Here is a 17,770-nt window from a genome sequence, read left to right on the forward strand (position 1 = left end):
TTAATTGATGATGTAGAATCCTTATCTCGGTCTATTCAGGATGTACAGGACCAACTTGATTCCCTAGCAGAAATGGTTTTACAAAATAGAAGAGGATTAGATTTATTAACAGCAGAGCAAGGAGGAATTTGTTTAGCTCTACAAGAGAAATGTTGTGTATATGTAAATAAATCTGGAATAGTAAGAGACCGAATAAAAAGATTACAAGAAGATTTAATACGAAGAAGAAAAGAATTATTTGATAGTCCCTTCTTTAGCGGACTAAATGGAATACTTCCCTATCTACTTCCCTTACTAGGGCCATGTATTGGATTCTTATGCCTCATATCCCTAGGGCCCTTCTTGTTCAACAAACTTATGAGTTTTCTACGGGAACGAATAGACTCAATTAAATTAATGGTCCTAGCCCAGCCCTACCACCGCATTAGTACAGTAGAAGAATCCCAATTATAGTTAAGGATTCAACTATGCATTAGAAGAGGAGGAAATGTAGCACTCTGGTAAAAAAGTTTATCTGAACTCCAGCATTGCAAAAGCCCTTAAGGCAGAAGTGTATTTAGGAACTAAGAAAACCGCAAAAAGATCAGCAGTTAGCACCCCACACCCCACATCCTGAAGTTGTTTTTCTAACCGTTGTTAACAGCAGCTGTGTCGCAAGTTTGAAATTTTCTTCTTGAAATTTTCCACTGTGACCTTAGCTTAAACCTTTAGTTACCAAGGCACGTGACTATAACCCCTCATGTATAAGCCAATCGCTAAACGCCACACTCAGCTTCTGTACCGAGTGGCTTGCTTGCTTTGCTATAAAAGCCCCTAGTTTGTAAGCAAAGGGTGTGACTCTTAGTGACCACCACCCCTGCGCAGGTTTGCATTTTTGGCCAATAAATTTTTTTTAAACTATCCGAAGGACTCCAGCATTTGTCTTTTCGCAATTGGGCACAACAATTTGCCCTGTCAACCTGCTATTGGAATGGAGGGCATCTTTAACCCTAAGCCATGAGCTCATCCTTGCAGAGGATTGTAAGTGAAAAGCCTCATACCCCGCCCGTAAGAAAGCAGCCCAAGCTGGACGCGGTGCCACTGGGGGAGGGGGATCTCTTGAATAAGTATCTTTTAATGTTTGGGGGCACCACAGCCCCCTCTGAGAATCTTAGACAAGCTATGAATCAACTTCCCAGCAAGATGTATAAACACGGATTCATTGACTTGCTGAGACCTACTTATGTGCTTGCTCATCCTCTATCAGGATTTAGGGACCCCCCCCACACCAGTGAAGTGTCTGTATCCCTGAGCTGTTTTCCCCTTTAACTTTTCAGTGGCTTTTCCTCCAAGACTAGCAAGGTTGATGTGATGTGACGAGATCTGGGTGTGTGGGATGGGCATGTTCAAAGTGTTGGTCTGGTTCTTTCTCGAATATTCTAGGTATAGGGATTGTCCACAATGGGGAGACCACACCTGCAGACCCCACACCCAAACTTGCGTACATTGCTGCCTTAGCTGTCTGATCACACTGGCGTGGGGGCAGTTTGTCTATGTGTCTGAGCCCTGATGGGGCAGGGATTGGATTAGAAAAAAATCGCTAAAATAATATAGGAATACCCATTTCACAATACAATCAGTATTTCCGCTACGTCAATTGAGAACAGATGTATGTATGACTAGAAGACTTCTTAACTACTCGCTGTGTGCTTTGCAGTGAGAAGCATTTCTGCTGTTTGTAGTCATAAATCAATGTACAAGCCAAACTCTTTAGATTAGAAATACCCATCTTAATAAGGCAGCATGAGAGCAGTGTTGGGAGTCATCATGACTAAGGATGACTGTGTGTTCCCAAAGTGGCCGTGTGAGTTGGCATTGTTCATTTGTACAAAAAGTTTTCTTCATTTGTGTGGATGTCTCATCATTAGCGTTTTCATAGTCGAAAGCCAAATTTTGTTTCCTTTCTCAGATCTTCTGTCTTATTGTTCTGCATTGTATGATTTCACTGTCTTCCTTCTTAGACCATCTTCACTACCCTTTGACACTTTAAAATAGGGGTCTCAAACTCAACTCAGCATGTAGGCTGCAGAGCAAGATCACAGCCGTTGGGCGAGCTGCACTAGGTCTACAAAAGGCAACTGTTACGCAACATTTTTCTCACTGCAGTTGAAAACAAAAAAAAAATCAGTACAACAAGCACAATCGTACATGCAGTACACAAAACGATCAGAAACTGTAGTTCGCATCACAACTGCTGTTAACTAAGCTAATATCTAGCTAGGATGTTAGAGAAATGAAAAATACAAGTAGACCCCTAGGCTTACTTAATTTTATCCAAAATATTTTGAACTTCGTGGATTAGTCTGCGGGCTGCACAAAATTGTTCGGCGGGCCGCATGCGGCCCGTAGGCCGCGAGTTTGAGACCCCTGCTTTAAAATGTACTGAGGTTTTAAGTGATGGCGTGGGTTGGCCAGTTGTACCTGTTAAAGATAAGAAAGTTACCCTCTCCAGAAAAGCAGTGGCGCCAATTCACTTTTTTAAAAAAATGATATTTATTTACTTATTTACTTTACTTCTCCCTCAAAATCAACAGACAAAAATCCTACAGTTGTTTCTACTTGATTATTATTTTTTCATTGGAGGTAATCTTTTCATATTTATAGTACCAGACTATTTTAAGTCACTTGAATTTCAGTATTCATTTTTTGCTCTTTTTATTCTTTATTATATTTATTTTACTTATTTATTTTTTGTATTTTCCCGAAGTTGGAAACGGGGAGGCAGACAGACAGACTGCCGCATGCACCCGACCAGGATCCACCCGGCATGCCCACCAGGAGGTGATGCTCTGCCCATCTTGGGGCGTCACTCTGCCGCAATCAGAGCCATTCTAGCGCCTGAGGCAGAGGCCACAGAGCCATCCTCAGAGCCCGGGCAAACTTTGCTCCAGTGGAGCCTTGGCTGCGGGAGGGGAAGAGAGAGACAGAGAGGAAGGAGAGGGGGAGGGGTGGAGAAGCAGATGGATGCTTCTCCTGTGTGCCCTGGCCAGGAATCGAACCCGGGGCTCCTGCACGCCAGGCTGATGCTCTACCACTGAGCCAACTGGCCAGGGCCCATTTTTTGCTCTTTTTAGAGATGTGTATTATTTGATGACCTAGTTATATTTAGTCACACACACACACACACACACACACACACACACACCTTTGCTTTATCCCATTCCTATCTTTTCGATGGCCCATAGCCTTTCTCTAATGTCTGCTTTTATCAGTGCAGCTCATTCATTATCACAATATAATATGTATACTTTGTTATATAAATGATGTGTTGATGCATAGGATGTTAAAACTATATTCACTGGGGATTTTCCCAGGGGTACGACATCATCCCCAGCCAATTCCCTATCGGATTAGAAGTGCTTGACAAAAGTAACATTATCATATTGAGCAGGCAAGGGTTTCTGTATTTCTGTATCACCTGTGATGAGTGACAAGAGGGAAAAGTCTTTTGGATTCTTCCTAACTCTCAATTAGCTGCCCAGATGGAGGGTTCTGGGGATATCTATACTAAGAAGTTTAGCTTAATAATAAAATTCTCAGTTGCACTTTTATAGATCTTTTTAGAACTTACATAGGTATGTTTTCCCTCTCATGCTTTCTTCTTTGGGAGTTTTTCACCCTCCATTCTGGTTTTATTTCTTTACATATATGCCATAATCATACATAGACTAGACATTAGATTATTTTTTCCTTGATAGATGGAACATTGAGGCGATAGACTAATTTATTTGTGTGCATGTGTGGGTTTTATCAGCAAATTGACTTCAACTCCTGAAGCCAATCATAAAGTGATTAAGTGATCTCACAGTGCACTTTATTCTAATTTGTTGAGAAGATTTCAGGACTGAGAGTGGAGGATGGGCAATAGAAAAAAGTGTCTACAAAGGGATTGGTGAAGTGAGCTTGGACATAATAATCATTTCATAATTATTTGTTTGAAATGTTATTACAAAACTCAAGTCTGTCCTAGGCAGTCTGTAGGCATGGCTGTCCTAATGATAACCCACTCAATTGGGGACATCAGCAACCCCCCTCTCACAGGATACAATGAACTTTGCCTTCCCAGCTATTTGATATTTGTGGGGAAAAAAATAAAAGTATCTCTTTCTGATTTACAGTTGCCATGTAGGTTATATCCATTTTCCTCCATAAAGTCAGTTAAAAGGGCTCTTTTTTTATTTTTTTAAACATGAATTTAATGGCATAATTTGGTTTAAAAAAAGACTGAAAGGCTTACAGTATTTTAAATCTGGAAAGTACCTCAGAGTTCACTTTTCTAGGAGATCCAGGGTAGGAGATGTTGTGATTTGAATCCCTGGTTATAAAATAACTGGGATTAGAGCCCTGGGGTCCTGCATCTTAGCCCAGTTCCCTTTCCCGTGGAGGCCTGTGGAGAGAATCTTGTGATGGGCAGGGCCCTGTTTTAGCTGGCTCTGCGTGGACAGCACACCAGCTTCTTTCACTCTCCTGGCTCAGCTGAACCCAGCTCAAGGATTTGACACTTGTATGTACCAGCTAGCTTGAGACACTTCCTAGTAGCTGTCTCGTTTGCAAAGGAGACATTTAAAGGGGAGGTGGTGCCTGACCAGGCAGTGGCACAGTGGATAGAGCATTGGACTGGGATGCAGAGAACCCAGGTTCGAAACCCTGAGGTCGTCGGCTTTAGCATGGGCTCACCCAGCTTGAGCGCGGGGTTGCTGGCTTGAGCATGGGATCATAGACATGACCCCATGGTTGCTGGCTTGAGCCCAAAGGTCGCTGGCTTGAAGCCCAAGGTCTCTGGCTTGAAGCCCAGGACTCTGGCTTGAAGCCCAAGGTCGCTGGCTTGAGCAAGGGGTCACTCACTCTGCTGTATCTCCCCAGTCAAGGCACATATGAGAAAGCAATCAATGAACAACTAAGGTGCTGCAATGAAGAACTGAGGCTTCTCATCTCTCTCCCTTCCTGTCTGTCTGTTCCTATCTGTCTTGCTCTCTGTCTCTGTCACAAAAAGAAAGGTGAAAAAATAAAGGGGAGGTGTCTTTGGAGGAGAATTGGGTGGAGTGACTAAATATGGACCTTTTGAATACATGAAAAGACACATATATTAAAAGAATAATGAGGCAGTTTTAGGTAATGATTTGTTTTACTTGTGAAACAGAACTCAGATTATTAATTTATTGTGTGATAGTCTCCTCTTTTATACTTTGTGCTTTTTTTGTTGATGTTAAACCAAACTAGTAATTTGTAATAAAACTCTATTCACTGGCATGGTTGTGCATAACAGTAACAGTACCCTCCATCTGTTTAACACTTAGTATGTGCCAGGTGTAGAGTGTCGATGTTAATGAAACAACCTGGTTACTGGATAGCTCTCTTTCCATGGATGAGATCCTGATTTTCAAAGTCATGAATCTAAAACCACACTGCATCTTTTAAAATCACTCTTTTTAATTAAAAAAATGTCAGGATATTACAGTAACAAGTCATTAGCATAAGCATAAATAATTTCAATTATTCAGAAGTATGGTAGTGTCAGATACTAGGGATTCTTGTTAATAAAATGGTAAATTAAAAGATGCTGTTTAGAAAGATAGTAAAGATGTGGATAATTTGTCTCCTTTTATGAGATTGTTTGTAACATTGTTAGTGCAGAAGAATTAAGTATCACATTTAGAACATATGGAGATACCATTGTGTTTCTTATAAAGAGAAAACACTAGCATTTTATTTCAATAAAAAGCATTACGTACAAAACAATCTGTGTTGGTTCTGTTAATGCTGTAGGTTCATTCCAGGTTAACAAACAGTTGAAAATTTCTGCAGCATTTGAATTGTCTTAACTAAAAGTAAAACTGTCCAAAGCTAGAGTTATTATTATTACTAGTTTTTTTGAATGACCATTGTGACTGTTCTTTTAATTTCATATCGATGTCATATGTCCTAAAGCTTTCTGTGAAAACTCATGGTTTAATTTATTTACTTTTTTCATTTTCATACCATCCTTTGCTTAATGCATCAGCAAAATATTGACGAGTCCTTGGTAGACCACAGGTACCTTTGGGTCTAAAACCTCAGCATTAGATACAGCTTCTAAAATAGACAAAGAGGGTGTCCATGAAGGAAGAAATGGAAAGACCATCTGGAGTCTAGATCCTCACCTGCAGCTTTGCTTCCCAGAGGCTGTTTGGTGGTGTTGGGAGACAATGGGTGCATCTCCAGTGGGTAGAGGGCAGGGATGCTAGACATCCGTAAATGCACAGCAGAGCCCTGCAGCAAAGAATTACCTGACCCTCAATGTCAAGAGTGCTGTGGCTGAGAAACTGCTCTAGTGCACCTTGGAAGGCCTAGGGTGGAATGATTTCTCCAGTGTTCCTGTTCCTCATTTCTGTCAGGAAACCCAGCCTCTGCAGGCATAAGCCAAGATTCTTTAATCACTCTAGGCTTTTGTTTCGAAGATACCTTTCTTTCTTTTTAATTTATACTGCTCACAAAAATTAGGGGTTATTTTATCACTTCATTTTGAAAATATCCCCTACTTTTTATGAGCAGTATATAAAGATAATATCATGTCTACCGGAAAGTTCTGTTCATTTCTATCACAAGTTTTGACACATAAGCACATTTATTTGGCGCACGTGTGCCTCTCTATTTTTATCACTTAATGTATACATACTGACGTAGCAAATTAACTAAAACAAAGTTGATTCACGTTAGTCTTATGTGTGAAGCCATAATGTACCCATGGCTACTGATAAAGTTTATTTACGCCACTGTATTTGATACGAATTTCAACAAGGAAGAAATGCTACAGAAGCATGTAGAAATTTATTGAAAGTGTTTGGTGAAGGTACAGTGTCTGATAGGACATGCAGAAGATGGTTCAAAAAATTTGAAACAGGTGATTTCGACCTTTCTGATAAGCCACATTCTGGGCAACCATCTTTGATGGATGATGATGTTAAGACCATGTTGGAGCAAGATCCTTTTCTGACAACATCGGAGATCGCAGAAAGGCTTAATTCAGCTCAGCAAACCATTTCGGACCATATTCGGAAGATAGGATTGGTGTGGAAATATTCAAGATGGGTGCCAGATGAATTAAGTCAGAAGAATTTGGATGATTGAGTTGTCATATGCACATCTCTGCTTGCTTGGAACAAAATCGAGCCCTTCTTGAACTGGATGATAACTGGGGATGAAAAGTGGATTACCTATGAAAACATCGTAAGGAAAAGAGCATATTGTGAACCCGGAAAACCTAGCCCTTCCACCTCTAAACCAAATTTGACCCTGAATAAGAGAATGTTGTGTATACAGTGGGACATTCGAGGACCAATATATTATGAGCTTTTAAAACCGAATACAAAGCTCAATTCGGAGAAGTATTATCTGCAACTGGATGATTTAAAGACAGCAGTCCAAGAAAAGAGGCCGGCGATGTTCAGTAGGAAGAACATCATACTGCATCATGATAATGCCAGGCCACGTGCTGCTTTGGGGACTCGTCAAAAAATTGCAGAACTAGGCTGGGAAATTCTGTTGCATCCACCATATTCGGACTTAGCACCCTTCGACTATCACTTGTTTTTGTCCTTACAAAATTTTTTGAAGGGCAAAAAATTCAAAAATGAAAAAGATATCAAACAAGCACTGGTTCAATTTTTTGCATCAAAAGATAAAATATTTTTCAAAAATGGGATATACAAATTGCCCTCACACTGGCAAGAAATCATTAATAATAATGACAATTATATTATTTAATAAAGTTTATTGACGGTAAAAAAAATTTGTATTTTGTTTTATTCCAAAAACGGACAGAAGTTTCTGGTAGACCGTATATATGTTTGGGGTAAAAAAATTCAAAGACTGTAGGATATTATATAAAGGGAAATAAAAAATGAACTCAATTCGGCCCTGGCCGGTTGGTTCAGTGGTAGAGCGTCGGCCTGGCGTGCAGAAGTCCCAGGTTCGATTCCCGGCCAGGGCACATAGGAGAAGTGCCCATTTGCTTCTCCACCCCTCCCCCTCCTTCCTCTCTGTCTCTCTCTTCTCCTCCGGCAGCCAAGGCTCCATTGGAGCAAAGATGGCCTGGGCGCTGGGGATGGCTCCTTGGCCTCTGCCCCAGGTGCTAGAGGGGCTCTGGTCGAGGCAGAGTGACGCCCCAGAGGGGCAGAGCATCGCCCCCTGTTGGGCAGAGCATCGCCCCTGGTGGGCGTGCCATGTGGATCCCAGTCGGGGGCATGCAGGAGTCTGTCTGACTGTCTCTCCCCGTTTGCAGCTTCAGAAAAAAACAAAACAAAACAAAACAAAAAGATGTTAAAAAAAAAATGAACCCAATTCTGTCACTGGGACAATTTCTTTTCATATTTTAGTAAATTTATATCCAGGCTCCTCCTGCTCTTATCCACATGTAGATATTTAGACCTAGCCATTTTTGATAAATGGGTTATACGCCAGTCAATATGTGTCATGTTTGTTTACTTGTAAAGGCCAATGGTAGGGAATGTGGTGAACCCACAGCTGAGGAAGAAGGCTGACTCTCCATGCTGTCAGGACAAAGTCCCTTGATTATGGAGGCATCGGTGCTGTGGGGACCACTTTATATGTATTTATGTAAGACTCAGAGCTGCTCTGGAGCCATTCTGGGCAGGATGATGGATTAGTAAATAGGGCTTTATGCCATTATTTTCCATGTCTCTATGTTATTCTACTTAAAAATTCATCTTAATATTAGTCACAAAACACCCAAAAGTTAAAAGGGATTTTGAGTTCCTTTAATGCATTCCACTTTACCAAAAACAGCAAGTTCCACAATATCAGTATTCGAATAAGTCCCTCAGTTCTACCTTTTTCATTGGTGTGCAATTTAAAATAAGTAGCTTGAAAGCCATAGATATTTTGAACAGTGGGGTGTTCAGTTAGAGCCATCCAAAGAAAATGTTATTGGAGTGCATCCTCTGCATGTATTAGAGGAGACAGCAAATCCCTGCAGTCTTCCTGAGTATTTGGCCGCCCTTCCAGAAGCAGCTGGATTGTAATGTAAACTAAACATCTGTTACCTTTTCTCTGCTTTCAGAACTGATTATGCAACCCGGCTTCACATAGGAGACACACAGCTTTCTTCATCTATATTTTTGGATTAATTCCTTCTCAGAACACTGACATAGACACACACACAGACACACAAATAAAATAAATCCATAAAATTGGTTACCAGGGCCCAGTCCTCCCCATATTTCTCTTTGCACTCTGTCCTGCTTTTTGTGCCCATCAGGTCTGCTAGGAGCATGGCTCTTCAGTAACAAGCTGGGCATGGCTGTGAGTCTGTCCCTCTGTACCAATGTCATTCTTCTTGTGTGCTAGATTTTCACCTACCTCAGAGCCCAGGGCTAACATGTGAGGAGCCACTGAGCCATTTCACCTGCAGGTGTTGTAAAGTACCAAAGGCTACAGAATTAATATTTATTTTAGGAGGCTTGGAGAACATTTTATTAATTTGGGTTAAGGTGTGCAGAGAAATTGTGAGAAATAGTCTCTGTACTGTGTGATTGGCATAACCAGGATGGCCCTTGGCATTGTATTGTAAATGCAAGGGGAGGAAAACATGGATTCCCAGACATTCCACCAATGCCTGTGGGGAAAAGGGTGAATGGCTAGCCAGGTACAGGGAGAGAAAAGCCAAAATAAACCTTTTCTTATAGCAATGAGCCATTTGCAGGCATTTGTCCCCACGGAAACTACCTCTCCTATGTAAATGCGTGTGTGACTCTGGACAGAGAGATAGCAGATAAACACTAGATAATATAGGAAAGCCTTTAATATGTAAAGAGACATCTTTCTACCATTGTGTTGACTTGTAAATTTTGTTTTCTCCAAAATGATGTATGGTTTGCAAATTGAATGTGGTCTTATCATGTTAAAGGACATATGACTATAACCAATAGCAGTAAGGGGCTCCTAATTGCAATTTTTGCTTCTGTACTTCCCACTTACAAAACTATAAAAACTAAGTAGAACAAAGGGCCGGCGCGCTCTCCGTCAGATTTCTGTCAGAGTTCAAGCCGGTTGGCCAAGCTAGACAATAAAGCTTTGATGTGTAAACGATGGACCTTGCTCCTGTCTTCCATAATTCGGGTCCCTCCGAATTTGGATTAACAATGTAGCCAAGCCTTGGGGAGCGAGCTGGTTAACATACCCAGTGAGGCCATATGGTACCCACAGGGCCAGGGTAGGGGAGGGCATGGGTGAGCAAGGAGACATTGAAATGGAATGGGACCTTCATAGCAAATGTCAATTTTACTAGCGTTTTCTGTGGCCATTTGCTGTTTTTGTTGCAGGAGAGTGAAATCTCAGAGGAATGACACTCAGACAACTTATAAGAGGAAAAAAGAGAATTTATTAAGCCAGTGGAGCACACGGAGCCATAGCTCCAAAGGCATGTGCTCCCTGAAATTAGATTTCTTACATCTTATATACCCTTTACAGAACATAAGTTCACATTCATGGGTCACATGATTCCTTTGTCATTAATTACATGATTTCAGGATGGGAGGGGGCTTACAGGATGCCGAGGACAATCATTTGTAAATCACCCATTAAGGAGAAGAAAGGGGAGAGGAAAGGGCTACTCAAGGCTCCCTTCCCCCTCCTACATTCCTGGCTGTTTACCTTCTTTCACCCAGGTGTAGAGAAGGGAGGGGGTCCAAGCCTCCTTCCTCCTTCTATTCACAACCTTCTAAGTATGAAAACCTCCTCATTTACAGTATAACAGCCCTTCCTAAACAGGAATATTATCGGCCATCTTGAGATTTTGTAAATTACACAAAAAATTATATAAAAAACTCTCTCTGAACGCTTGGATTAAATTATAAAATATCCTTGAAGCCTCTTATTTCAAGGGGGAGTCTCCTTTCTCATTTTAATACTAAGGAATGTTTGTCAAACATTTGCTTTGTTGACCTTGCAAAAAAAAATTATAGTAGCACTGATAGCTATCATCTGTTGAATAAGCATATTTTTGGGTACTGTACTAATAAATATTTTTTAAAAACTGTGGTGAGCCCTTACCAGGTATCTCTGTTGTTTACAGCATTGCCCCCATAAGCCAAGGTTGTGGGTTTAATCCCCAGTCAGGGACATATAAGAACCAATCAATGAATGCATAAATAAGTGGAACAAAAAAATTGATATTTCTTTTTCTCTTTCTCTCTTCCTTTCTCCTTAAAACCAATAAATAAAAATTAAAAAATAAAAAATTGTGGTAAAATACAAATAACCTAAAATTTACCTACTTAACCACTTTCAAGTGTACAACTCAGTGGCATTAAGAACATTCACATTGTTGTATAGCCATCATCACCATCTATCACAAAACTTTTTTCATCTTGCAAAACCAAAATTCTGTTCCCATTAAACAACAATTCCCCACTCGTCTTTCCTCCAACCCCTGGCAACCACCATTCTACTTTCTCTCTCTACAAACTGAACTGCTCAAGGCACCTCATACAAATGAAATCACACCATATTTGTCCTTTTACATCGGGCTTATTTCTCTGAGCACACTGTCTTCAGGACTCGTCCATATTGTAGTGTGCATCAGAGCTGCCTTCCTTTTTATGGCTGGATCAAATTCTAATGTGTGTATATATCACACTTTAATCTATTCACCCATTGCACCTGGTGGGCAAGTAAAAACACACACTGGGCTCAAAAACCCACTCATTCAGTGCTCACAAAGTTACTGACTTATCTGAGTTTTCTAGAATCAAAGGTTTCTACCTCACCAGCCTTATTCACCTCTGTTTCCCATCTCCTCTGCAAAAACTCTACACAAACTGGCTTCTCCTTTAGCACTCCACCGTCTTGGCTGCTTCTCCTGACTTCCTCCATGTGGCCTTTCTCTGCTCTCCTACAGCATGGGCTTCTCCTAGAACAGGGGTCCCCAAACTTTTTTCACAGGGGGCCAGTTCACTGTGCCTCAGACCGTTGGAGGGCCGGACTATAAAAAAAACTATGAACAAATCCCTATGCACACTGCACATATCTTATTTTAAAGTAAAAAGACAAAACTGAAATAAATACAATATTTAAAATAAAGATCAAGTAAATTTAAATCAACAAACTGACCAGTATTTCAATGGGAACTATGCTCCTCTCACTGACCACCAATGAAAGAGGTGCCCCTTCCGGAAGTGCAGCGGGGGCCCGCGGGCCGTAGTTTGGGGACCCCTGTCCTAGAACATAATCACTCTTCTCCCAGAACAATGTGATCTCTCTTTTAAAACTTTTGGCGTGAAAGTCCTCCCCAACACATATTAACATAATCATGCCCATCCCAAGCAGTCACCTGGGTGACGAGCTTCCATGTGGGCAGTGCCATCTTTAACAAAGTGAGCATAATATATTTATCTGCCCAACAGTCCACCCCTATGCTCACTTTACTACCCACAGTCTACACTACTGGCATCCCTGTGCAAGGAAATTAGGCACATTACACAAATACATGACAGATCATACAGTTTCAGCAACTGCAATGGTACATTTCTCCAGTCTCTGAGCACTTTGCCAAAAGTGCAAAATGTCCGCGGCCTTCTTTCTAGTCATGGGAAAAACGTCTCGGGGCAGGGAAAGCTGCCCCCAACCCCATCAGGGTATTTCACATTGTCCAAAATTCTAAGTCCATCCAACAAAGGAGCCAGTGCCCACTCCAGTTATAGTCCAGGAATCAATCCACACACATGGGGCGTCAGCCACCCCCCTCATCCCTGCCGTCCTGGTAGGTTTTACACTGTCCCAAGAGGAGCATGTGGCAATGGCAGTCAGCATTTCCATCTCTGCTCCGGAGAGCATGATGGCATTCACCCCTGTGTCCCAAAATCGCAGATGTACCAGGGGCGTACATAGCAGGTACTCCTTGCTCCTGGGCTCTCACCTTCTGGAGACTGCGGATCGCAACTCCAGGCTGATTCTCCTCATCCTCCAAAGAGGAACTGAAAACATCAGCTCCTGCTGCCAGCCTTGCAGCCCTGGGCCTGGCATCAGACCCAGCCTCAGCCCCGGCCTCCTGCCGCTGCTGGCTCTCCACAACGTCCAGGGCGATCAGCAACTCATGAACCTGTGATTTCTTCTCCAGCAGCTGCTCCATTTCCAAGCGAATCTCATGAACCTGGTAGGCCTCCTCCGGTGCTTGCTCCAGCTCCAGGGTCGGCGTCTCTTTCTCCCACGTTTGCTCCAGTTCCTTCCACTGCTTGGTTTGCAGGTCCCGGACAGCCTCTTCCACAGAGCTCTCGGTTTCCTCACACATGGCTGTAAAAGTCAGCCAGCCTACGGCCCCCAAAAGGGGGGCCATGGGGAACCATAACAGCAGCCAGTCCTCTACTTGACCTCTCAGAGGTGATGGTGGCTCCATACTGATCTCCGAATCCTGCCACAGACTATGCCAAATGTAAAGCCAGTAGCTACGACCACCATCAGAGCCGCCTGGCTCATGCAGGTTCGCATTGGATTCAGACAGTTGGTAAAGAAGCAGTGGAGCCAAGAACTGGTGGGCCATCATCTTTAATCCTAGCTTGCACCTGGTGGGCAAATAAAAACACACACTGGGCTCCAAAACCCACTCATTCAGTGCTCACAAAGCTACTGACTTATTCAAGTTTCCTAGAATCAAAGGTTTCTAGCTCACCAGACTTATTCACCTCTGTTCCCCATCTCCTTCCTTCTCCCTGCACAAACTCTGCACAAACTGGCTTCTCCTTCAGCACTCCAGCATCTTGGCTGCTTCTCCTGGCCTCTTCCACGTGGCTTTTCTCTGCTCTCCTACAGCATGGGCTTCTCCTATAACGTAATCACTCTTCTCCTGGAACAATGTGATTTCTCTTCCTTTTAAAACCTTTTGGCCTGAAAGCCCTCCCCCAACACATATTAACCTAATCATGCCCATCCCAAGCAATCACCTTGGTGATGAGCTTCCATGTGGGCAGCGCCATCTTTAACAAAGTGAGCATAATATATTTTTTTTTAATTTTTTTTTCCATTTTTCTGAAGCTGGAAACAGGGAGAGACAGTCAGACAGACTCCCGCATGCGCCCGACCGGGATCCACCCGGCACGCCCACCAGGGGCGACGCTCTGCCCACCAGGGGGCGATGCTCTGCCCATCCTGGGCGTCGCCATGTTGCGACCAGAGCCACTCTAGCGCCTGAGGCAGAGGCCACAGAGCCATCCCCAGCGCCCGGGCCATCTTTGCTCCAATGGAACCTTGGCTGCGGGAGGGGAAGAGAGAGACAGAGAGGAAAGCGCGGAGGAGGGGTGGAGAAGCAAATGGGCGCTTCTCCTGTGTGCCCTGGCCGGGAATCGAACCCGGGTCCTCCGCACGCTAGGCCGACGCTCTACCGCTGAGCCAACCGGCCAGGGCGTGAGCATAATATATTTTATCTGCCCAACAATGCTCACAAATGGAACTTCTGGATCACATGGTAATTCTATTTTTAATTTTTTAAGGAACCACCATACTGCTTTCTACAGTTGCTCTATCATTTTACTGGACAAAGTATTTTTATGTACTATCTAACCCTTCCCCCAGCTCTACTGGTCAACACATCCTCCTCCTCCTTCTCTGCGTGAGGAAAGTTAGGCACACCAGGATGAAGGCACATGGATAGCTGTGTCAGAGCTATGATTTGAACTCTGACAGCACGGTCCAGAACCAAAGCTTGGACTAGATCATTGATTCTTTCAATTCAAGAAATACTGACTGAACTCATTTATATGGCCCAGGTATAGTAGGGGATAAGAGATAAACAACAAACATGTTTAGTTCAGGGAGAAGCTCTAAAAGTCTTCATTTTGCCACACTGAAGGATTTGATTGAGACTTGGAGTTCCCATGAGTTAAACATTCATTGTAAAACTGGTATTTTATAAAAACAATAAAACATCAATAAATATACACTGTGGTTATTTTGGCTGCTGATATGTTTTGTCTCAAATCTTCTGTAGTTCATAATCATGTCGCCCGTGGTTTCTAAAATGCCATTCCAATTTTTGCTTCTTGTTGGAGCTGGGTATTTAAGACAATTCAAGGTAATAATTGAGATCAAGATCAGCCTTGGGTAGAATCTGAGCAATAATTACGTTTTTACTTTACTGAGACATCTTTCATACCAAAAATGCAGGGCAATGGAGTTATTGCAGAGAATGACACATTTAGTCAGTTTGTAGAATTAACAATTTATCAATTTTGTGGTGCCCGAGTAATCTATAAGCACCCTATGTTTGTTTATTCATTATTGTGATTGCTCAGTGGAAGAGACCCTGCTGGGTGTGATGAGCAAAAGCAAGATGTGAAGACATTAAAATACACTTGAAATTAACATTCGTACAAATAGGTATCTGCTAGAGCATTCTAATTTGATTCTAAAAACCTGGAAATAAGCCTGGAATCTTGCCTGTTGGGTGTGAGCAGTTCATTTGTAAGGTTTCTGTATTATTTAGAGGAAAATGGTCAATGTTTGGAACACATCAGCCTTATGTTCCTTATGGGTGAGTAGGGGAAACAGAATACTGGTAAGCTCACGATTGATACTGGCCTCGTTAGTATATCAATAACTCCCCTATGTGCCTTCACCAGGCAAGCCTGGGGTTTTGAACCAGTGATCTCAGTGTTCCAGGTGAATGCTTTATCCACTGTACCACCACAGGTCAGGAAATGGTGTTCTTGATAATGGGGAAACATTGGCTCATTTTGATACACACACACAAGTATACTAATCATCGTGCAAAAATATTATCAGGACAGAAAAATATTCCTCAAGTCTGAAAGTTAAGGTCACTCTGAAAAAAAGAACTGGCAAAATTCCTAGAAAACTGCTTCTTCAAGACATCTGATTCTGAATTTATTTTTCACATTTACAAAGAACTCAGGATCTCCAGTGCAAACTTCGGATTTTGGTTTGATGACTAGTGACATTGAACATCTTTTCATATGTCTATTGGCCATCTGTATTTTTTTCCTTTGGAGAAGTGTCTGTTCAGGGCAGAGGGTGTGCTTTGAGTATCAGGTTACTTGCTAGTGCATCCAGAAAACAGGGGCTTTGGAAAGTCTCTTTCATCATTATGTTCTCTTAGAATTAAGAGATATAAATTCGACAACAGGTCAGGCCCTGGATATTATAAATAGTCTGTGAGTTCCAACAGAACTTTCTGTGATGGGGAAGTTTTCTAAACTGTATGCTGTATGTAGAATTGTCAGGTTGTACTTCTGGGGAGTCTTCCTCAAAAGGGGGGCGGAGCCCTTTCTGGATCTCTTATGTTCCGGAATGTGATGTCATAGTTGGTACCTTAGCAGTCATCTTGGACTATGAGGTGACCCTGAGGATGTAATGCAGATGGGAAGAACGCAGAGCAGGATGGAAGCAGCCTGAGGCCTCAAGGTTGTCCACACAAAGTCCCTTCCTTGGCCTGCCTACCACTAGACCTAACTTCATAAAAGAGCAAGCCAATTTGTGTTGACACCTTTATTTTGAAGGTCATTGTTACCTGCAGTGAGATGAAATGCTACAGGTGGAATGCGGTGACAATGAGGTTAGGACCCTCCCCTTGATGAGTTCATGATGCAGTAGAAGGATTTATAGTTTGTTAACCCAGAATGTCCTTTTGAGTTCAGTGCAGATGGAGCTTTAGTTCTGAGTAATGGGAAGCATAGCCCGCAGCAGATTTGGAGCGGGAGGTCTGAATACCATGCAGACAGACACTGAGGGCCATTCTCGGGGAGACGCAACCAGAGGTGCTCTGCAGTTTGGCTGCAAGAAGTGAAGAAAACTGCCACGGTTAGTAAAAGCCATCAGAATTCTCTAAATTGCCAGTATTGAAGTTAGTTAAAACTTATTCTCAAACAAATTGAAATGTTATTCATTTTATGTGTTTTGACAGGAAATATACAGTGTGTCCGTAAAGTCATGGTGCACTATAACCGGTCACAGGAAAGCAACAAAAGACAATAGAAATGTGAAATCTGCACCAAATAAAAGCAAAACCCTCCCAGTTTCTGTAGAATGATGTGGCAGCATGTGCGCATGCACAGATGATGACGTAACACTGTGTATGCAGCGGAGCAGCCCACAGCCATGCCAGTCAAGATGTGGATGGTACAGAGGAAAGTTCAGTGTGTTCTGTGCCTCACTAAATTCGAATCCGTGACCAAAGTGCAATGTGAATATCGTTGCGTTTATAACGAAGCACCACCACATAGGAATAACATTACTTGGTGGGATAAGCTGTTGAAGGAAACCAGCAGTTTGGTGGAGAAACCTTCTTCTGGCAGGTCATCAGTCAGTGACGAGTCTGTAGACACTATATGGGATAGCTACCTAAGGAGCCCTAAAAAATCTGTGCATGAGCCCACATCAAACTGCACTGAATAGGTATGAAACTGGGAGAGTTTTCCTTTTATTTGGTGCAGATTTCACATTTCTATCGTCTTTTGTTGCTTCCCTGTGACCGGTCAAAAGTGCACCATGACTTTACAGACACACTGTATATTTACTGACTGAAATGACCCCAATTGCTGAGTTCTGAACCACTGTATTTCATAAATGATTAACATTAGATGGAAGCATTACTAAAACCTCACAGCTTTGCTTAAGCAGCCTTCCATAAGAAAGAATTTCTTACTATTTCAAGGTGTTTACCCTATTTACAAAAGTGTACATTTTCCCTGGTAGGTTTTGATCTTGTATGTCAAAAATATCATAG

This window comes from Saccopteryx bilineata, chromosome 10 (genome assembly GCF_036850765.1).
Source record: "Saccopteryx bilineata isolate mSacBil1 chromosome 10, mSacBil1_pri_phased_curated, whole genome shotgun sequence".
In the NCBI taxonomy this organism is placed as follows: domain Eukaryota; kingdom Metazoa; phylum Chordata; class Mammalia; order Chiroptera; family Emballonuridae; genus Saccopteryx; species Saccopteryx bilineata.